Raw genomic sequence first — 21,737 nt, 5'->3', positions numbered from 1 at the left:
AGAGAGAAACACAGTCCTTGGTAGGAAAGTGAACTGGTAAAAAGGAATTATCTCAAAAAAGCTAGATTGTCAAGAGAGAAACACAGCCCATGGTAGGAAAGTGAACGGGTAAAAAGGAATTATCTCAAAAAACCTAGATTAATGAAAATACAGGAGGCTACAACAGTCAATTATTGCATTTTTTTTGGTGGCCTTTATCTGGCTCCAAAGCTTTGTCGTCTACGTTCTACGTAGCGAGTTCCTGGTTTTACTTTCCTAATGAAAATGGCCATTTTAGCCCTTTGTAGCCGAAATAGCTCAGTTGGGAGAGCGTCAGACTGAAGATCTGAAGGTCCCTGGTTGAATCCCGGGTTTCGGCAAAGACTACTATGAATTGTGGATGTTTGTCGAGAGAGAAACACAGTCCTTGGTAGGAAAGTGAACTGGTAAAACAGAATTATCTCAAAAAACCTAGATTGTCAAGAGAGAAACACAGCCCATGGTAGGAAAGTGAACTGGTAAAAAGGAATTATCTCAAAAAACCTAGATTGTCAAGAGAGAAACACAGCCCATGGTAGGAAAGTGAACGGGTAAAAAGGAATTATCTCAAAAAATCTAGATTGTCGAGAGAGAAACACAGCCCTTGGTAGGAAAATGAACGGGTAAAAAGGAATTATCTCAAAAAACCTAGATTGTCAAGAGAGAAACACAGCCCTTGGTAGCAAAGTGAACGGGTAAAAAGGAATTATCTAAAAAAACCTAGAATATCAAGAGAGAAACACAGCCCATGGTAGGAAAGTGATCTGGTAAAAAGGAATTATCTCAAAAAACCTAGATTAATGAAAGCACAGGAGGCTTCTTCCTCAGCTACAACAGTCAATTATTGCGCTTTTGTGGCCTTTATCTGGCTCCACAGCTTTGTCGTCTACGCTCCACGGAGCGAGTTCCTGGTTTTACTTTCCTAATGAAAACGGCCATTGTAGGCCTTTGTAGCCGAAATAGCTCAGTTGGGAGAGCGTCAGACTGAAGATCTGAAGGTCCCTGGTTCAATCCCGGGTTTCGGCAAAGACTACTATGAATTGTGGATGTTTGTCGAGAGAGAAACACAGTCCTTGGTAGGAAAGTGAACTGGTAAAAAGGAATTATCTCAAAAAAGCTAGATTGTCAAGAGAGAAACACAGCCCATGGTAGGAAAGTGAACGGGTAAAAAGGAATTATCTCAAAAAACCTAGATTGTCAAGAGAGAAACACAGCCCATGGTAGGAAAGTGAACGGGTAAAAAGGAATTATCTCAAAAAACCTAGATTAATGAAAATACAGGAGGCTACAACAATCAATTATTGCATTTTTTTGGTGGCCTTTATCTGGCTCCACAGCTTTGTCGTCTACGTTCCACGTAGCGAGTTCCTGGTTTTACTTTCCAAATGAAAACGGCCATTTTGGCCCTTTGTAGCCGAAATAGCTCAGTTGGGAGAGCGTCAGACTGAAGATCTGAAGGTCCCTGGTTGAATCCCGGGTTTCGGCAAAGACTACTATGAATTGTGGATGTTTGTCGAGAGAGAAACACAGTCCTTGGTAGGAAAGTGAACTGGTAAAAAGGAATTATCTCAAAAAACCTAGATTGTCAAGAGAGAAACACAGCCCATGGTAGGAAAGTGAACTGGTAAAAAGGAATTATCTCAAAAAAGCTAGATTGTCAAGAGAGAAACACAGCCCATGGTAGGAAAGTGAATAGGTAAAAAGGAATTATCTCAAAAAAACTAGATTAATGAAAGCACAGGAGGCTTTTTCCTCAGCTACAACAGTCAATTATTGCGCTTTTGTGGCCTTTATCTGGCTCCACAGCTTTGTCGTCTACGCTCCACGGAGCGAGTTCCTGGTTTTCCTTTCCAAATGAAAACGGCCATTTTAGGCCTCCGTAGCCAAAATAGCTCAGTTGGGAGAGCGTCAGACTGAAGATCTGAAGGTCCCTGGTTGAATCCCGGGTTTCGGCAAAGACTACTATGAATTGTGGATGTTTGTCGAGAGAGAAACACAGTCCTTGGTAGGAAAGTGAACTGGTAAAAAGGAATTATCTCAAAAAACCTAGATTGTCAAGAGAGAAACACAGCCCATGGTAGGAAAGTGAACTGGTAAAAAGGAATTATCTCAAAAAAGCTAGATTGTCAAGAGAGAAACACAGCCCATGGTAGGAAAGTGAATAGGTAAAAAGGAATTATCTCAAAAAAACTAGATTAATGAAAGCACAGGAGGCTTTTTCCTCAGCTACAACAGTCAATTATTGCGCTTTTGTGGCCTTTATCTGGCTCCACAGCTTTGTCGTCTACGCTCCACGTAGCGAGTTCCTGGTTTTACTTTCCAAATGAAAACGGCCATTTTGGCCCTTTGTAGCCGAAATAGCTCAGTTGGGAGAGCGTCAGACTGAAGATCTGAAGGTCCCTGGTTGAATCCCGGGTTTCGGCAAAGACTACTATGAATTGTGGATGTTTGTCGAGAGAGAAACACAGCCCTTGGTAGGAAAATGAACGGGTAAAAAGGAATTATCTCAAAAAACCTAGATTGTCAAGAGAGAAACACAGCCCTTGGTAGCAAAGTGAACGGGTAAAAAGGAATTATCTAAAAAAACCTAGAATATCAAGAGAGAAACACAGCCCATGGTAGGAAAGTGATCTGGTAAAAAGGAATTATCTCAAAAAACCTAGATTAATGAAAGCACAGGAGGCTTCTTCCTCAGCTACAACAGTCAATTATTGCGCTTTTGTGGCCTTTATCTGGCTCCACAGCTTTGTCGTCTACGCTCCACGGAGCGAGTTCCTGGTTTTACTTTCCTAATGAAAACGGCCATTGTAGGCCTTTGTAGCCGAAATAGCTCAGTTGGGAGAGCGTCAGACTGAAGATCTGAAGGTCCCTGGTTCAATCCCGGGTTTCGGCAAAGACTACTATGAATTGTGGATGTTTGTCGAGAGAGAAACACAGTCCTTGGTAGGAAAGTGAACTGGTAAAAAGGAATTATCTCAAAAAAGCTAGATTGTCAAGAGAGAAACACAGCCCTTGGTAGGAAAGTGAACTGGTAAAAAGGAATTATCTCAAAAAACCTAGATTGTCAAGAGAGAAACACAGCCCATGGTAGGAAAGTGAACGGGTAAAAAGGAATTATCTCAAAAAACCTAGATTGTCAAGAGAGAAACACAGCCCATGGTAGGAAAGTGAACGGGTAAAAAGGAATTATCTCAAAAAACCTAGATTAATGAAAATACAGGAGGCTACAACAATCAATCATTGCATTTTTTTGGTGGCCTTTATCTGGCTCCACAGCTTTGTCGTCTACGTTCCACGTAGCGAGTTCCTGGTTTTACTTTCCAAATGAAAACGGCCATTTTGGCCCTTTGTAGCCGAAATAGCTCAGTTGGGAGAGCGTCAGACTGAAGATCTGAAGGTCCCTGGTTGAATCCCGGGTTTCGGCAAAGACTACTATGAATTGTGGATGTTTGTCGAGAGAGAAACACAGTCCTTGGTAGGAAAGTGAACTGGTAAAAAGGAATTATCTCAAAAAACCTAGATTGTCAAGAGAGAAACACAGCCCATGGTAGGAAAGTGAACTGGTAAAAAGGAATTATCTCAAAAAACCTAGATTGTCAAGAGAGAAACACAGCCCATGGTAGGAAAGTGAATAGGTAAAAAGGAATTATCTCAAAAAAACTAGATTAATGAAAGCACAGGAGGCTTTTTCCTCAGCTACAACAGTCAATTATTGCGCTTTTGTGGCCTTTATCTGGCTCCACAGCTTTTTCGTCTACGCTCCACGGAGCGAGTTCCTGGTTTTACTTTCCTAATGAAAACGGCCATTGTAGGCCTTTGTAGCCGAAATAGCTCAGTTGGGAGAGCGTCAGACTGAAGATCTGAAGGTCCCTGGTTCAATCCCGGGTTTCGGCAAAGACTACTATGAATTGTGGATGTTTGTCGAGAGAGAAACACAGTCCTTGGTAGGAAAGTGAACTGGTAAAAAGGAATTATCTCAAAAAAGCTAGATTGTCAAGAGAGAAACACAGCCCATGGTAGGAAAGTGAATAGGTAAAAAGGAATTATCTCAAAAAAACTAGATTAATGAAAGCACAGGAGGCTTTTTCCTCAGCTACAACAGTCAATTATTGCGCTTTTGTGGCCTTTATCTGGCTCCACAGCTTTGTCGTCTACGCTCCACGGAGCGAGTTCCTGGTTTTCCTTTCCAAATGAAAACGGCCATTTTAGGCCTCCGTAGCCAAAATAGCTCAGTTGGGAGAGCGTCAGACTGAAGATATGAAGGTCCCTGGTTCAATCCCTCCACAACGACTACTATGAATTGTGGATGTTTTTTGAGAGAGAAACACATCCCCTTGGTAGGAAAGTGAACTGTTAAAAAGGAATTATCTCAAAAAACCTAGATTAATGAAAGCACAGGAGGCTTCTTCCTCAGCTACAACAGTCAAATATTGCACTTTTGTGGCCTTCATCTTGCTCCACAGCTTTGTCATCTTTTTTTTCCACGGAGCGAGTTCCTGGTTTTACTTTCCAAATGAAAAAGGCCACTTTAGCCCTTTGTAGCCGAAATAGCTCAGTTAGGAGAGCGTCAGACTGAAGATCTGAAGGTCCCTGGTTCAATCCCTCCACAAAGACTACTATGAATTGTGGATGTTTGTTGAGAGAGAGAAACACAGCCCTTGGTAGGAAAGTGAACTGGTAAAAAGGAATTATCTCAAAAAACCTAGATTGTCAAGAGAGAAACACAGCCCTTGGTAGCAAAGTGAACGGGTAAAAAGGAATTATCTCAAAAAAACTAGATTAATGAAAGCACAGGAGGCTTTTTCCTCAGCTACAACAGTCAATTATTGCGCTTTTGTGGCCTTTATCTGGCTCCACAGCTTTGTCGTCTACGCTCCACGGAGCGAGTTCCTGGTTTTACTTTCCAAATGAAAACGGCCATTTTAGGCCTCCGTAGCCAAAATAGCTCAGTTGGGAGAGCGTCAGACTGAAGATATGAAGGTCCCTGGTTCAATCCCGGGTTTAGGCAAAGACTACTATGAATTGTGGATGTTTGTCGAGAGAGAAACACAGCCCTTTGTAGGAAAGTGAACTGGTAAAAAGGAATTATCTCAAAAAACCTAGAATATCAAGAGAGAAACACAGCCCATGGTAGGAAAGTGAACTGGTAAAAAGGAATTATCTCAAAAAACCTAGATTAATGAAAGCACAGGAGGCTTCTTCCTCAGCTACAACAGTCAATTATTGCGCTTTTGTGGCCTTTATCTGGCTCCACAGCTTTGTCGTCTACGCTCCACGGAGCGAGTTCCTGGTTTTACTTTCCTAATGAAAACGGCCATTGTAGGCCTTTGTAGCCGAAATAGCTCAGTTGGGAGAGCGTCAGACTGAAGACCTGAAGGTCCCTGGTTCAATCCCAGGTTTCGGCAAAGAATACTATGAATTGTGGATGTTTGTCGAGAGAGAAACACAGTCCTTGGTAGGAAAGTGAACTGGTAAAAAGGAATTATCTCAAAAAAGCTAGATTGTCAAGAGAGAAACACAGCCCTTGGTAGGAAAGTGAACTGGTAAAACAAAATTATCTCAATAAACCTAGATTGTCAAGAGAGAAACACAGCCCATGGTAGGAAAGTGAACGGGTAAAAAGGAATTATCTCAAAAAACCTAGATTAATGAAAATACAGGAGGCTACAACAGTCAATTATTGCATTTTTTTTGGTGGCCTTTATCTGGCTCCAAAGCTTTGTCGTCTACGTTCTACGTAGCGAGTTCCTGGTTTTACTTTCCTAATGAAAATGGCCATTTTAGCCCTTTGTAGCCGAAATAGCTCAGTTGGGAGAGCGTCAGACTGAAGATCTGAAGGTCCCTGGTTGAATCCCGGGTTTCGGCAAAGACTACTATGAATTGTGGATGTTTGTCGAGAGAGAAACACAGCCCTTGGTAGGAAAGTGAACTGGTAAAAAGGAATTATCTCAAAAAACCTAGATTGTCAAGAGAGAAACACAGCCCATGGTAGGAAAGTGAACTGGTAAAAAGGAATTATCTCAAAAAACCTAGATTGTCAAGAGAGAAACACAGCCCATGGTAGGAAAGTGAACGGGTAAAAAGGAATTATCTCAAAAAATCTAGATTGTCGAGAGAGAAACACAGCCCTTGGTAGGAAAATGAACGGGTAAAAAGGAATTATCTCAAAAAACCTAGATTGTCAAGAGAGAAACACAGCCCTTGGTAGCAAAGTGAACGGGTAAAAAGGAATTATCTAAAAAAACCTAGAATATCAAGAGAGAAACACAGCCCATGGTAGGAAAGTGATCTGGTAAAAAGGAATTATCTCAAAAAACCTAGATTAATGAAAGCACAGGAGGCTTCTTCCTCAGCTACAACAGTCAATTATTGCGCTTTTGTGGCCTTTATCTGGCTCCACAGCTTTGTCGTCTACGCTCCACGGAGCGAGTTCCTGGTTTTACTTTCCTAATGAAAACGGCCATTGTAGGCCTTTGTAGCCGAAATAGCTCAGTTGGGAGAGCGTCAGACTGAAGATCTGAAGGTCCCTGGTTCAATCCCGGGTTTCGGCAAAGACTACTATGAATTGTGGATGTTTGTCGAGAGAGAAACACAGTCCTTGGTAGGAAAGTGAACTGGTAAAAAGGAATTATCTCAAAAAAGCTAGATTGTCAAGAGAGAAACACAGCCCTTGGTAGGAAAGTGAACTGGTAAAAAGGAATTATCTCAAAAAACCTAGATTGTCAAGAGAGAAACACAGCCCATGGTAGGAAAGTGAACGGGTAAAAAGGAATTATCTCAAAAAACCTAGATTGTCAAGAGAGAAACACAGCCCATGGTAGGAAAGTGAACGGGTAAAAAGGAATTATCTCAAAAAACCTAGATTAATGAAAATACAGGAGGCTACAACAATCAATCATTGCATTTTTTTGGTGGCCTTTATCTGGCTCCACAGCTTTGTCGTCTACGTTCCACGTAGCGAGTTCCTGGTTTTACTTTCCAAATGAAAACGGCCATTTTGGCCCTTTGTAGCCGAAATAGCTCAGTTGGGAGAGCGTCAGACTGAAGATCTGAAGGTCCCTGGTTGAATCCCGGGTTTCGGCAAAGACTACTATGAATTGTGGATGTTTGTCGAGAGAGAAACACAGTCCTTGGTAGGAAAGTGAACTGGTAAAAAGGAATTATCTCAAAAAACCTAGATTGTCAAGAGAGAAACACAGCCCATGGTAGGAAAGTGAACTGGTAAAAAGGAATTATCTCAAAAAACCTAGATTGTCAAGAGAGAAACACAGCCCATGGTAGGAAAGTGAATAGGTAAAAAGGAATTATCTCAAAAAAACTAGATTAATGAAAGCACAGGAGGCTTTTTCCTCAGCTACAACAGTCAATTATTGCGCTTTTGTGGCCTTTATCTGGCTCCACAGCTTTTTCGTCTACGCTCCACGGAGCGAGTTCCTGGTTTTACTTTCCTAATGAAAACGGCCATTGTAGGCCTTTGTAGCCGAAATAGCTCAGTTGGGAGAGCGTCAGACTGAAGATCTGAAGGTCCCTGGTTCAATCCCGGGTTTCGGCAAAGACTACTATGAATTGTGGATGTTTGTCGAGAGAGAAACACAGTCCTTGGTAGGAAAGTGAACTGGTAAAAAGGAATTATCTCAAAAAAGCTAGATTGTCAAGAGAGAAACACAGCCCATGGTAGGAAAGTGAATAGGTAAAAAGGAATTATCTCAAAAAAACTAGATTAATGAAAGCACAGGAGGCTTTTTCCTCAGCTACAACAGTCAATTATTGCGCTTTTGTGGCCTTTATCTGGCTCCACAGCTTTGTCGTCTACGCTCCACGGAGCGAGTTCCTGGTTTTCCTTTCCAAATGAAAACGGCCATTTTAGGCCTCCGTAGCCAAAATAGCTCAGTTGGGAGAGCGTCAGACTGAAGATATGAAGGTCCCTGGTTCAATCCCTCCACAACGACTACTATGAATTGTGGATGTTTTTTGAGAGAGAAACACATCCCCTTGGTAGGAAAGTGAACTGTTAAAAAGGAATTATCTCAAAAAACCTAGATTAATGAAAGCACAGGAGGCTTCTTCCTCAGCTACAACAGTCAAATATTGCACTTTTGTGGCCTTCATCTTGCTCCACAGCTTTGTCATCTTTTTTTTCCACGGAGCGAGTTCCTGGTTTTACTTTCCAAATGAAAAAGGCCACTTTAGCCCTTTGTAGCCGAAATAGCTCAGTTAGGAGAGCGTCAGACTGAAGATCTGAAGGTCCCTGGTTCAATCCCTCCACAAAGACTACTATGAATTGTGGATGTTTGTTGAGAGAGAGAAACACAGCCCTTGGTAGGAAAGTGAACTGGTAAAAAGGAATTATCTCAAAAAACCTAGATTGTCAAGAGAGAAACACAGCCCTTGGTAGCAAAGTGAACGGGTAAAAAGGAATTATCTCAAAAAACCTAGATTGTCAAGAGAGGAACACAGCCCTTGGTAGCAAAGTGAACGGGTAAAAAGGAATTATCTCAAAAAACCTAGATTAATGAAAACACAGGAGGCTTTTTCCTCAGCTACAACAGTCAATTATTGCGCTTTTGTGGCCTTTATCTGGCTCCACAACTTTGTCGTCTACGTTCCACGTAGCGAGTTCCTGGTTTTACTTTCCAAATGAAAACGGCCATTTTAGTCCTTTGTAGCCAAAATAGCTCAGTTGGGAAAGCGTCAGACTGAAGATCTGAAGGTCCCTGGTTCAATCCCGGGTTTCGGCAAAGAATACTATGAATTGTGGATGTTTGTCGAGAGAGAAACACAGTCCTTGGTAGGAAAGTGAACGGGTATAAAGGAATTATCTCAAAAAACCTAGATTAATGAAAATACAGGAGGCTACAACAATCAATTATTGCATTTTTTTGGTGGCCTTTATCTGGCTCCACAGCTTTGTCGTCTACGTTCCACGTAGCGAGTTCCTGGTTTTACTTTCCAAATGAAAACGGCCATTTTGGCCCTTTGTAGCCGAAATAGCTCAGTTGGGAGAGCGTCAGACTTAAGATCAGAAGGACAATCCCGGGTTCCGGCAAAGTCTACTATGAATTGTGGATGTTTGTCGAGAGAGAAACACAGTCCTTGGTAGGAAAGTGAACTGGTAAAAAGGAATTATTTAAAAAATCCTAGATTAATGAAAGCACAGGAGGCTTCTTCCTCAGCTACAAAAGTCAAATATTGCACTTTTGTGGCCTTTATCTGGCTCCACAGCTTTGTCATCTTTTTTTTCCACGGAGCGAGTTCCTGGTTTTACTTTCCAAATGAAAAAGGCCATTTTAGCCCTTTGTAGCCGAAATAGCTCAGTTGGGAGAGCGTCAGACTGAAGATCTGAAGGTCCCTGGTTCAATCCCTCCACAAAGACTACTATGAATTGTGGATGTTTTTTGAGAGAGAAACACAGCCCTTGGTAGGAAAGTGAACTGGTAAAAAGGAATTATCTCAAAAAACCTAGATTAATGAAAACACAGGAGGTTTTTTCCTCAGCTACAACAGTCAATTATTGCGCTTTTGTGGCCTTTATCTGGCTCCACAACTTTGTCGTCTACGTTCCACGTAGTGAGCTCCTGGTTTTACTTTCCAAATGAAAACGGCCATTTTAGCCCTTTGTAGCCGAAATAGCTCAGTTGGGAAAGCGTCAGACTGAAGATCTGAAGGTCCCTGGTTGAATCCCGGGTTTCGGCAAAGACTACTATGAATTGTGGATGTTTGTCGAGAGAGAAACACAGCCCTTGGTAGGAAAGTGAACTGGTAAAAAGGAATTATCTCAAAAAACCTAGATTGTCAAGAGAGAAACACAGCCCATGGTAGGAAAGTGAACTGGTAAAAAGGAATTATCTCAAAAAACCTAGATTGTCAAGAGAGAAACACAGCCCATGGTAGGAAAGTGAACGGGTAAAAAGGAATTATCTCAAAAAATCTAGATTGTCGAGAGAGAAACACAGCCCTTGGTAGGAAAATGAACGGGTAAAAAGGAATTATCTCAAAAAACCTAGATTGTCAAGAGAGAAACACAGCCCTTGGTAGCAAAGTGAACGGGTAAAAAGGAATTATCTAAAAAAACCTAGATTGTCAAGAGAGAAACACAGCCCATGATAGCAAAGTGAACGGGTAAAAAGGAATTATCTCAAAAAACCTAGATTGTCAAGAGAGAAACACAGCCCATGGTAGGAAAGTGAACTGGTAAAAAGGAATTATCTCAAAAAACCTAGATTAATGAAAGCACAGGAGGCTTCTTCCTCAGCTACAACAGTCAATTATTGGGCTTTTGTGGCCTTTATCTGGCTCCACAGCTTTGTCGTCTACGCTCCACGGAGCGAGTTCCTGGTTTTACTTTCCTAATGAAAACGGCCGTTTTAGGCCTTTGCAGCCAAAATAGCTCAGTTGGGAGAGCGTCAGACTGAAGATCTGAAGGTCCCTGGTTCAATCCCAGGTTTCGGCAAAGAATACTATGAATTGTGGATGTTTGTCGAGAGAGAAACACAGCCCTTGGTAGGAAAGCAAACTGGTAAAAAGAAATTATCTCAAAAAACCTAGATTGTCAAGAGAGAAACACAGCCCATGGTAGGAAAGTGAATGGGTAAAAAGGAATTATCTCAAAAAACCTAGATTAATGAAAACACAGGAGGCTTCTTCCTCAGCTACAACAGTCAATTATTGCGCTTTTGTGGCCTTTATCTGGCTCCACAGCTTTGTCGTCTACGCTCCACGGAGCGAGTTCCTGGTTTTACTTTCCAAATGAAAACGGCCATTTTAGGCCTCTGTAGCCAAAATAGCTCAGTTGGGAGAGCGTCAGACTGAAGATCTGAAGGTCCCTGGTTCAATCCCGGGTTTCAGCAAAGGCTACTATGAATTGTGGATGTTTGTCGAGAGAGAAACACAGTCCTTGGTAGGAAAGTGAACTGGTAAAAAGTAATTATCTCAAAAAACCTAGATTAATGAAAGCACAGGAGGCTTCTTCCTCAGCTTCAACAGTCAATTATTGCGCTTTTGTGGACTTTATCTGGCTCCACAGCTTTGTCGTCTACGCTCCACGGAGCGAGTTCCTGGTTTTACTTTCCTAATGAAAACGGCCATTGTAGGCCTTTGTAGCCGAAATAGCTCAGTTGGGAGAGCGTCAGACTGAAGATCTGAAGGTCCTTGGTTCAATCCCGGGTTTCGGCAAAGACTACTATGAATTGTGGATGTTTGTCGAGAGAGAAACACAGTCCTTGGTAGGAAAGTGAACTGGTAAAAAGTAATTATCTCAAAAAACCTAGATTGTCAAGAGAGCAACACAGCCCATGGTAGGAAAGTGAATAGGTAAAAAGGAATTATCTCAAAAAAACTAGATTAATGAAAGCACAGGAGGCTTTTTCCTCAGCTACAACAGTCAATTATTGCGCTTTTGTGGCCTTTATCTGGCTCCACAGCTTTGTCGTCTACGCTCCACGGAGCGAGTTCCTGGTTTTACTTTCCAAATGAAAACGGCCATTTTAGGCCTCCGTAGCCAAAATAGCTCAGTTGGGAGAGCGTCAGACTGAAGATCTGAAGGTCCCTGGTTCAATCCCGGGTTTCGGCAAAGACTACTATGAATTGTGGATGTTTGTCGAGAGAGAAACACAGCCCTTTGTAGGAAAGTGAACTGGTAAAAAGAAATTATCTCAAAAAAGCTAGATTGTCAAGAGAGAAACACAGCCCATGGTAGGAAAGTGAACTGGTAAAACAGAATTATCTCAAAAAACCTAGAATATCAAGAGAGAAACACAGCCCATGGTAGGAAAGTGAACTGGTAAAAAGGAATTATCTCAAAAAAGCTAGATTGTCAAGAGAGAAACACAGCCCATGGTAGGAAAGTGAACTGGTAAAACAGAATTATCTCAAAAAACCTAGATTGTCAAGAGAGAAACACAGCCCATGGTAGGAAAGTGAACGGGTAAAAAGGAATTATCTCAAAAAACCTAGATTAATGAAAATACAGGAGGCTACAACAGTCAATTATTGCATTTTTTTGGTGGCCTTTATCTGGCTCCAAAGCTTTGTCGTCTACGTTCTACGTAGCGAGTTCCTGGTTTTACTTTCCTAATGAAAATGGCCATTTTAGCCCTTTGTAGCCGAAATAGCTCAGTTGGGAGAGCGTCAGACTGAAGATCTGAAGGTCCCTGGTTGAATCCCGGGTTTCGGCAAAGACTACTATGAATTGTGGATGTTTGTCGAGAGAGAAACACAGCCCTTGGTAGGAAAGTGAACTGGTAAAAAGGAATTATCTCAAAAAACCTAGATTGTCAAGAGAGAAACACAGCCCATGGTAGGAAAGTGAACGGGTAAAAAGGAATTATCTCAAAAAATCTAGATTGTCGAGAGAGAAACACAGCCCTTGGTAGGAAAATGAACGGGTAAAAAGGAATTATCTCAAAAAACCTAGATTGTCAAGAGAGAAACACAGCCCTTGGTAGCAAAGTGAACGGGTAAAAAGGAATTATCTAAAAAAACCTAGAATATCAAGAGAGAAACACAGCCCATGGTAGGAAAGTGAACTGGTAAAAAGGAATTATCTCAAAAAACCTAGATTAATGAAAGCACAGGAGGCTTCTTCCTCAGCTACAACAGTCAATTATTGCGCTTTTGTGGCCTTTATCTGGCTCCACAGCTTTTTCGTCTACGCTCCACGGAGCGAGTTCCTGGTTTTACTTTCCTAATGAAAACGGCCATTGTAGGCCTTTGTAGCCGAAATAGCTCAGTTGGGAGAGCGTCAGACTGAAGATCTGAAGGTCCCTGGTTCAATCCCAGGTTTCGGCAAAGAATACTATGAATTGTGGATGTTTGTCGAGAGAGAAACACAGCCCTTGGTAGGAAAGCAAACTGGTAAAAAGAAATTATCTCAAAAAACCTAGATTGTCAAGAGAGAAACACAGCCCATGGTAGGAAAGTGAATGGGTAAAAAGGAATTATCTCAAAAAACCTAGATTAATGAAAACACAGGAGGCTTCTTCCTCAGCTACAACAGTCAATTATTGCGCTTTTGTGGCCTTTATCTGGCTCCACAGCTTTGTCGTCTACGCTCCACGGAGCGAGTTCCTGGTTTTACTTTCCAAATGAAAACGGCCATTTTAGGCCTCCGTAGCCAAAATAGCTCAGTTGGGAGAGCGTCAGACTGAAGATATGAAGGTCCCTGGTTCAATCCCGGGTTTCGGCAAAGAATACTATGAATTGTGGATGTTTGTCGAGAGAGAAACACAGTCCTTGGTAGGAAAGTGAACTGGTAAAACAGAATTATCTCAAAAAACCTAGATTGTCAAGAGAGAAACACAGCCCATGGTAGGAAAGTGAACGGGTAAAAAGGAATTATCTCAAAAAACCTAGATTAATGAAAATACAGGAGGCTACAACAGTCAATTATTGCATTTTTTTGGTGGCCTTTATCTGGCTCCAAAGCTTTGTCGTCTACGTTCTACGTAGCGAGTTCCTGGTTTTACTTTCCAAATGAAAACGGCCATTTTAGCCCTTTGTAGCCGAAGTAGCTCAGTTGGGAGAGCGTCAGACTGAAGATATGAAGGTCCCTGGTTCAATCCCGGGTTTCGGCAAAGACTACTATGAATTGTGGATGTTTGTCGAGAGAGAAACACAGCCCTTTGTAGGAAAGTGAACTGGTAAAAAGGAATTATCTCAAAAAACCTAGAATATCAAGAGAGAAACACAGCCCATGGTAGGAAAGTAAACTGGTAAAAAGGAATTATCTCAAAAAACCTAGATTAATGAAAGCACAGGAGGCTTCTTCCTCAGCTACAACAGTCAATTATTGCGCTTTTGTGGCCTTTATCTGGCTCCACAGCTTTGTCTTCTACGCTCCACGGAGCGAGTTCCTGGTTTTACTTTCCTAATGAAAACGGCCATTGTAGGCCTTTGTAGCCGAAATAGCTCAGTTGGGAGAGCGTCAGACTGAAGATCTGAAGGTCCCTGGTTCAATCCCGGGTTTCGGCAAAGACTACTATGAATTGTGGATGTTTGTCGAGAGAGAAACACAGTCCTTGGTAGGAAAGTGAACTGGTAAAAAGGAATTATCTCAAAAAAGCTAGATTGTCAAGAGAGAAACACAGCCCATGGTAGGAAAGTGAACTGGTAAAAAGGAATTATCTCAAAAAAACTAGATTAATGAAAGCACAGGAGTCTTTTCCTCAGCTACAACAGTCAATTATTGCGCTTTTGTGGCCTTTATCTGGCTCCACAGCTTTGTCGTCTACGCTCCACGGAGCGAGTTCCTGGTTTTACTTTCCAAATGAAAACGGCCATTTTAGGCCTTTGTAGCCGAAATAGCTCAGTTGGGAGAGCGTCAGACTGAAGATCTGAAGGTCCCTGGTTCAATCCCGGGTTTCGGCAAAGACTACTATGAATTGTGGATGTTTGTCGAGAGAGAAACACAGCCCTTTGTAGGAAAGTGAACTGGTAAAAAGGAATTATCTCAAAAAAGCTAGATTGTCAAGAGAGAAACACAGCCCATGGTAGGAAAGTGAACTGGTAAAACAGAATTATCTCAAAAAACCTAGAATATCAAGAGAGAAACACAGCCCATGGTAGGAAAGTGAACTGGTAAAAAGGAATTATCTCAAAAAAGCTAGATTGTCAAGAGAGAAACACAGCCCATGGTAGGAAAGTGAACTGGTAAAACAGAATTATCTCAAAAAACCTAGATTGTCAAGAGAGAAACACAGCCCATGGTAGGAAAGTGAACGGGTAAAAAGGAATTATCTCAAAAAACCTAGATTAATGAAAATACAGGAGGCTACAACAGTCAATTATTGCATTTTTTTGGTGGCCTTTATCTGGCTCCAAAGCTTTGTCGTCTACGTTCTACGTAGCGAGTTCCTGGTTTTACTTTCCTAATGAAAATGGCCATTTTAGCCCTTTGTAGCCGAAATAGCTCAGTTGGGAGAGCGTCAGACTGAAGATCTGAAGGTCCCTGGTTGAATCCCGGGTTTCGGCAAAGACTACTATGAATTGTGGATGTTTGTCGAGAGAGAAACACAGCCCTTGGTAGGAAAGTGAACTGGTAAAAAGGAATTATCTCAAAAAACCTAGATTGTCAAGAGAGAAACACAGCCCATGGTAGGAAAGTGAACTGGTAAAAAGGAGTTATCTCAAAAAAGCTAGATTGTCAAGAGAGAAACACAGCCCATGGTAGGAAAGTGAACGGGTAAAAAGGAATTATCTCAAAAAATCTAGATTGTCGAGAGAGAAACACAGCCCTTGGTAGGAAAATGAACGGGTAAAAAGGAATTATCTCAAAAAACCTAGATTGTCAAGAGAGAAACACAGCCCTTGGTAGCAAAGTGAACGGGTAAAAAGGAATTATCTCAAAAAACCTAGATTGTCAAGAGAGCAACACAGCCCATGGTAGGAAAGTGAATAGGTAAAAAGGAATTATCTCAAAAAAACTAGATTAATGAAAGCACAGGAGGCTTTTTCCTCAGCTACAACAGTCAATTATTGCGCTTTTGTGGCCTTTATCTGGCTCCACAGCTTTGTCGTCTACGCTCCACGGAGCGAGTTCCTGGTTTTACTTTCCAAATGAAAACGGCCATTTTAGGCCTCCGTAGCCAAAATAGCTCAGTTGGGAGAGCGTCAGACTGAAGATCTGAAGGTCCCTGGTTCAATCCCGGGTTTCGGCAAAGACTACTATGAATTGTGGATGTTTGTCGAGAGAGAAACACAGCCCTTTGTAGGAAAGTGAACTGGTAAAAAGAAATTATCTCAAAAAAGCTAGATTGTCAAGAGAGAAACACAGCCCATGGTAGGAAAGTGAACTGGTAAAACAGAATTATCTCAAAAAACCTAGAATATCAAGAGAGAAACACAGCCCATGGTAGGAAAGTGAACTGGTAAAAAGGAATTATCTCAAAAAAGCTAGATTGTCAAGAGAGAAACACAGCCCATGGTAGGAAAGTGAACTGGTAAAACAGAATTATCTCAAAAAACCTAGATTGTCAAGAGAGAAACACAGCCCATGGTAGGAAAGTGAACGGGTAAAAAGGAATTATCTCAAAAAACCTAGATTAATGAAAATACAGGAGGCTACAACAGTCAATTATTGCATTTTTTTGGTGGCCTTTATCTGGCTCCAAAGCTTTGTCGTCTACGTTCTACGTAGCGAGTTCCTGGTTTTACTTTCCTAATGAAAATGGCCATTTTAGCCCTTTGTAGCCGAAATAGCTCAGTTGGGAGAGCGTCAGACTGAAGATCTGAAGGTCCCTGGTTGAATCCCGGGTTTCGGCAAAGACTACTATGAATTGTGGATGTTTGTCGAGAGAGAAACACAGCCCTTGGTAGGAAAGTGAACTGGTAAAAAGGAATTATCTCAAAAAACCTAGATTGTCAAGAGAGAAACACAGCCCATGGTAGGAAAGTGAACGGGTAAAAAGGAATTATCTCAAAAAATCTAGATTGTCGAGAGAGAAACACAGCCCTTGGTAGGAAAATGAACGGGTAAAAAGGAATTATCTCAAAAAACCTAGATTGTCAAGAGAGAAACACAGCCCTTGGTAGCAAAGTGAACGGGTAAAAAGGAATTATCTAAAAAAACCTAGAATATCAAGAGAGAAACACAGCCCATGGTAGGAAAGTGAACTGGTAAAAAGGAATTATCTCAAAAAACCTAGATTAATGAAAGCACAGGAGGCTTCTTCCTCAGCTACAACAGTCAATTATTGCGCTTTTGTGGCCTTTATCTGGCTCCACAGCTTTTTCGTCTACGCTCCACGGAGCGAGTTCCTGGTTTTACTTTCCTAATGAAAACGGCCATTGTAGGCCTTTGTAGCCGAAATAGCTCAGTTGGGAGAGCGTCAGACTGAAGATCTGAAGGTCCCTGGTTCAATCCCAGGTTTCGGCAAAGAATACTATGAATTGTGGATGTTTGTCGAGAGAGAAACACAGCCCTTGGTAGGAAAGCAAACTGGTAAAAAGAAATTATCTCAAAAAACCTAGATTGTCAAGAGAGAAACACAGCCCATGGTAGGAAAGTGAATGGGTAAAAAGGAATTATCTCAAAAAACCTAGATTAATGAAAACACAGGAGGCTTCTTCCTCAGCTACAACAGTCAATTATTGCGCTTTTGTGGCCTTTATCTGGCTCCACAGCTTTGTCGTCTACGCTCCACGGAGCGAGTTCCTGGTTTTACTTTCCAAATGAAAACGGCCATTTTAGGCCTCCGTAGCCAAAATAGCTCAGTTGGGAGAGCGTCAGACTGAAGATATGAAGGTCCCTGGTTCAATCCCGGGTTTCGGCAAAGAATACTATGAATTGTGGATGTTTGTCGAGAGAGAAACACAGTCCTTGGTAGGAAAGTGAACTGGTAAAACAGAATTATCTCAAAAAACCTAGAATATCAAGAGAGAAACACAGCCCATGGTAGGAAAGTGAACTGGTAAAAAGGAATTATCTCAAAAAAGCTAGATTGTCAAGAGAGAAACACAGCCCATGGTAGGAAAGTGAACTGGTAAAACAGAATTATCTCAAAAAACCTAGATTGTCAAGAGAGAAACACAGCCCATGGTAGGAAAGTGAACGGGTAAAAAGGAATTATCTCAAAAAACCTAGATTAATGAAAATACAGGAGGCTACAACAGTCAATTATTGCATTTTTTTGGTGGCCTTTATCTGGCTCCAAAGCTTTGTCGTCTACGTTCTACGTAGCGAGTTCCTGGTTTTACTTTCCTAATGAAAATGGCCATTTTAGCCCTTTGTAGCCGAAATAGCTCAGTTGGGAGAGCGTCAGACTGAAGATCTGAAGGTCCCTGGTTGAATCCCGGGTTTCGGCAAAGACTACTATGAATTGTGGATGTTTGTCGAGAGAGAAACACAGCCCTTGGTAGGAAAGTGAACTGGTAAAAAGGAATTATCTCAAAAAACCTAGATTGTCAAGAGAGAAACACAGCCCATGGTAGGAAAGTGAACGGGTAAAAAGGAATTATCTCAAAAAATCTAGATTGTCGAGAGAGAAACACAGCCCTTGGTAGGAAAATGAACGGGTAAAAAGGAATTATCTCAAAAAACCTAGATTGTCAAGAGAGAAACACAGCCCTTGGTAGCAAAGTGAACGGGTAAAAAGGAATTATCTAAAAAAACCTAGAATATCAAGAGAGAAACACAGCCCATGGTAGGAAAGTGAACTGGTAAAAAGGAATTATCTCAAAAAACCTAGATTAATGAAAGCACAGGAGGCTTCTTCCTCAGCTACAACAGTCAATTATTGCGCTTTTGTGGCCTTTATCTGGCTCCACAGCTTTTTCGTCTACGCTCCACGGAGCGAGTTCCTGGTTTTACTTTCCTAATGAAAACGGCCATTGTAGGCCTTTGTAGCCGAAATAGCTCAGTTGGGAGAGCGTCAGACTGAAGATCTGAAGGTCCCTGGTTCAATCCCAGGTTTCGGCAAAGAATACTATGAATTGTGGATGTTTGTCGAGAGAGAAACACAGCCCTTGGTAGGAAAGCAAACTGGTAAAAAGAAATTATCTCAAAAAACCTAGATTGTCAAGAGAGAAACACAGCCCATGGTAGGAAAGTGAATGGGTAAAAAGGAATTATCTCAAAAAACCTAGATTAATGAAAACACAGGAGGCTTCTTCCTCAGCTACAACAGTCAATTATTGCGCTTTTGTGGCCTTTATCTGGCTCCACAGCTTTGTCGTCTACGCTCCACGGAGCGAGTTCCTGGTTTTCCTTTCCAAATGAAAACGGCCATTTTAGGCCTCCGTAGCCAAAATAGCTCAGTTGGGAGAGCGTCAGACTGAAGATATGAAGGTCCCTGGTTCAATCCCGGGTTTCGGCAAAGAATACTATGAATTGTGGATGTTTGTCGAGAGAGAAACACAGTCCTTGGTAGGAAAGTGAACTGGTAAAACAGAATTATCTCAAAAAACCTAGATTGTCAAGAGAGAAACACAGCCCATGGTAGGAAAGTGAACGGGTAAAAAGGAATTATCTCAAAAAACCTAGATTAATGAAAATACAGGAGGCTACAACAGTCAATTATTGCATTTTTTTGGTGGCCTTTATCTGGCTCCAAAGCTTTGTCGTCTACGTTCTACGTAGCGAGTTCCTGGTTTTACTTTCCAAATGAAAACGGCCATTTTAGCCCTTTGTAGCCGAAGTAGCTCAGTTGGGAGAGCGTCAGACTGAAGATATGAAGGTCCCTGGTTCAATCCCGGGTTTCGGCAAAGACTACTATGAATTGTGGATGTTTGTCGAGAGAGAAACACAGCCCTTTGTAGGAAAGTGAACTGGTAAAAAGGAATTATCTCAAAAAACCTAGAATATCAAGAGAGAAACACAGCCCATGGTAGGAAAGTAAACTGGTAAAAAGGAATTATCTCAAAAAACCTAGATTAATGAAAGCACAGGAGGCTTCTTCCTCAGCTACAACAGTCAATTATTGCGCTTTTGTGGCCTTTATCTGGCTCCACAGCTTTGTCTTCTACGCTCCACGGAGCGAGTTCCTGGTTTTACTTTCCTAATGAAAACGGCCATTGTAGGCCTTTGTAGCCGAAATAGCTCAGTTGGGAGAGCGTCAGACTGAAGATCTGAAGGTCCCTGGTTCAATCCCGGGTTTCGGCAAAGACTACTATGAATTGTGGATGTTTGTCGAGAGAGAAACACAGTCCTTGGTAGGAAAGTGAACTGGTAAAAAGGAATTATCTCAAAAAAGCTAGATTGTCAAGAGAGAAACACAGCCCATGGTAGGAAAGTGAACTGGTAAAAAGGAATTATCTCAAAAAAACTAGATTAATGAAAGCACAGGAGTCTTTTCCTCAGCTACAACAGTCAATTATTGCGCTTTTGTGGCCTTTATCTGGCTCCACAGCTTTGTCGTCTACGCTCCACGGAGCGAGTTCCTGGTTTTACTTTCCAAATGAAAACGGCCATTTTAGGCCTCCGTAGCCAAAATAGCTCAGTTGGGAGAGCGTCAGACTGAAGATCTGAAGGTCCCTGGTTCAATCCCGGGTTTCGGCAAAGACTACTATGAATTGTGGATGTTTGTCGAGAGAGAAACACAGCCCTTTGTAGGAAAGTGAACTGGTAAAAAGGAATTATCTCAAAAAAGCTAGATTGTCAAGAGAGAAACACAGCCCATGGTAGGAAAGTGAACTGGTAAAACAGAATTATCTCAAAAAACCTAGAATATCAAGAGAGAAACACAGCCCATGGTAGGAAAGTGAACTGGTAAAAAGGAATTATCTCAAAAAAGCTAGATTGTCAAGAGAGAAACACAGCCCATGGTAGGAAAGTGAACTGGTAAAACAGAATTATCTCAAAAAACCTAGATTGTCAAGAGAGAAACACAGCCCATGGTAGGAAAGTGAACGGGTAAAAAGGAATTATCTCAAAAAACCTAGATTAATGAAAATACAGGAGGCTACAACAGTCAATTATTGCATTTTTTTGGTGGCCTTTATCTGGCTCCAAAGCTTTGTCGTCTACGTTCTACGTAGCGAGTTCCTGGTTTTACTTTCCTAATGAAAATGGCCATTTTAGCCCTTTGTAGCCGAAATAGCTCAGTTGGGAGAGCGTCAGACTGAAGATCTGAAGGTCCCTGGTTGAATCCCGGGTTTCGGCAAAGACTACTATGAATTGTGGATGTTTGTCGAGAGAGAAACACAGCCCTTGGTAGGAAAGTGAACTGGTAAAAAGGAATTATCTCAAAAAACCTAGATTGTCAAGAGAGAAACACAGCCCATGGTAGGAAAGTGAACTGGTAAAAAGGAGTTATCTCAAAAAAGCTAGATTGTCAAGAGAGAAACACAGCCCATGGTAGGAAAGTGAACGGGTAAAAAGGAATTATCTCAAAAAATCTAGATTGTCGAGAGAGAAACACAGCCCTTGGTAGGAAAATGAACGGGTAAAAAGGAATTATCTCAAAAAACCTAGATTGTCAAGAGAGAAACACAGCCCTTGGTAGCAAAGTGAACGGGTAAAAAGGAATTATCTCAAAAAACCTAGATTGTCAAGAGAGCAACACAGCCCATGGTAGGAAAGTGAATAGGTAAAAAGGAATTATCTCAAAAAAACTAGATTAATGAAAGCACAGGAGGCTTTTTCCTCAGCTACAACAGTCAATTATTGCGCTTTTGTGGCCTTTATCTGGCTCCACAGCTTTGTCGTCTACGCTCCACGGAGCGAGTTCCTGGTTTTACTTTCCAAATGAAAACGGCCATTTTAGGCCTCCGTAGCCAAAATAGCTCAGTTGGGAGAGCGTCAGACTGAAGATCTGAAGGTCCCTGGTTCAATCCAGGGTTTCGGCAAAGACTACTATGAATTGTGGATGTTTGTCGAGAGAGAAACACAGCCCTTTGTAGGAAAGTGAACTGGTAAAAAGAAATTATCTCAAAAAAGCTAGATTGTCAAGAGAGAAACACAGCCCATGGTAGGAAAGTGAACTGGTAAAACAGAATTATCTCAAAAAACCTAGAATATCAAGAGAGAAACACAGCCCATGGTAGGAAAGTGAACTGGTAAAAAGGAATTATCTCAAAAAAGCTAGATTGTCAAGAGAGAAACACAGCCCATGGTAGGAAAGTGAACTGGTAAAACAGAATTATCTCAAAAAACCTAGATTGTCAAGAGAGAAACACAGCCCATGGTAGGAAAGTGAACGGGTAAAAAGGAATTATCTCAAAAAACCTAGATTAATGAAAATACAGGAGGCTACAACAGTCAATTATTGCATTTTTTTGGTGGCCTT

General features: G+C 41.6%; 11 non-coding genes across 11 annotated transcripts; all 11 read left to right on the top strand.

Moving 5' to 3' along the window:
• Positions 1–971: 971 nt before the first annotated feature.
• On the top strand, positions 972–1,044 carry trnaf-gaa (transfer RNA phenylalanine (anticodon GAA)). Its single transcript has one exon. It is a non-coding gene; the product is annotated as a tRNA-Phe (tRNA).
• Positions 1,045–2,838: 1,794 nt separating this feature from the next.
• trnaf-gaa (transfer RNA phenylalanine (anticodon GAA)) lies at positions 2,839–2,911 on the top strand. The gene has a single exon. It is a non-coding gene; the product is annotated as a tRNA-Phe (tRNA).
• Positions 2,912–3,839: 928 nt separating this feature from the next.
• On the top strand, positions 3,840–3,912 carry trnaf-gaa (transfer RNA phenylalanine (anticodon GAA)). The gene has a single exon. It is a non-coding gene; the product is annotated as a tRNA-Phe (tRNA).
• A 2,584-nt stretch (positions 3,913–6,496) lies between these two features.
• Positions 6,497–6,569, top strand: trnaf-gaa (transfer RNA phenylalanine (anticodon GAA)). Its single transcript has one exon. It is a non-coding gene; the product is annotated as a tRNA-Phe (tRNA).
• Positions 6,570–7,497: 928 nt separating this feature from the next.
• Positions 7,498–7,570, top strand: trnaf-gaa (transfer RNA phenylalanine (anticodon GAA)). Its single transcript has one exon. It is a non-coding gene; the product is annotated as a tRNA-Phe (tRNA).
• Positions 7,571–12,731: 5,161 nt separating this feature from the next.
• Positions 12,732–12,804, top strand: trnaf-gaa (transfer RNA phenylalanine (anticodon GAA)). The gene has a single exon. It is a non-coding gene; the product is annotated as a tRNA-Phe (tRNA).
• Positions 12,805–13,913: 1,109 nt separating this feature from the next.
• trnaf-gaa (transfer RNA phenylalanine (anticodon GAA)) lies at positions 13,914–13,986 on the top strand. Its single transcript has one exon. It is a non-coding gene; the product is annotated as a tRNA-Phe (tRNA).
• Positions 13,987–14,309: 323 nt separating this feature from the next.
• Positions 14,310–14,382, top strand: trnaf-gaa (transfer RNA phenylalanine (anticodon GAA)). The gene has a single exon. It is a non-coding gene; the product is annotated as a tRNA-Phe (tRNA).
• Positions 14,383–16,815: 2,433 nt separating this feature from the next.
• On the top strand, positions 16,816–16,888 carry trnaf-gaa (transfer RNA phenylalanine (anticodon GAA)). Its single transcript has one exon. It is a non-coding gene; the product is annotated as a tRNA-Phe (tRNA).
• Positions 16,889–18,357: 1,469 nt separating this feature from the next.
• On the top strand, positions 18,358–18,430 carry trnaf-gaa (transfer RNA phenylalanine (anticodon GAA)). The gene has a single exon. It is a non-coding gene; the product is annotated as a tRNA-Phe (tRNA).
• A 1,109-nt stretch (positions 18,431–19,539) lies between these two features.
• On the top strand, positions 19,540–19,612 carry trnaf-gaa (transfer RNA phenylalanine (anticodon GAA)). The gene has a single exon. It is a non-coding gene; the product is annotated as a tRNA-Phe (tRNA).
• The last annotated feature ends 2,125 nt before the right edge of the window (positions 19,613–21,737 follow it).

Source organism: Odontesthes bonariensis, chromosome 2 (assembly GCF_027942865.1).
Source record: "Odontesthes bonariensis isolate fOdoBon6 chromosome 2, fOdoBon6.hap1, whole genome shotgun sequence".
NCBI lineage: Eukaryota > Metazoa > Chordata > Actinopteri > Atheriniformes > Atherinopsidae > Odontesthes > Odontesthes bonariensis.
This window is presented reverse-complemented; position numbering and strand designations above follow the sequence as displayed.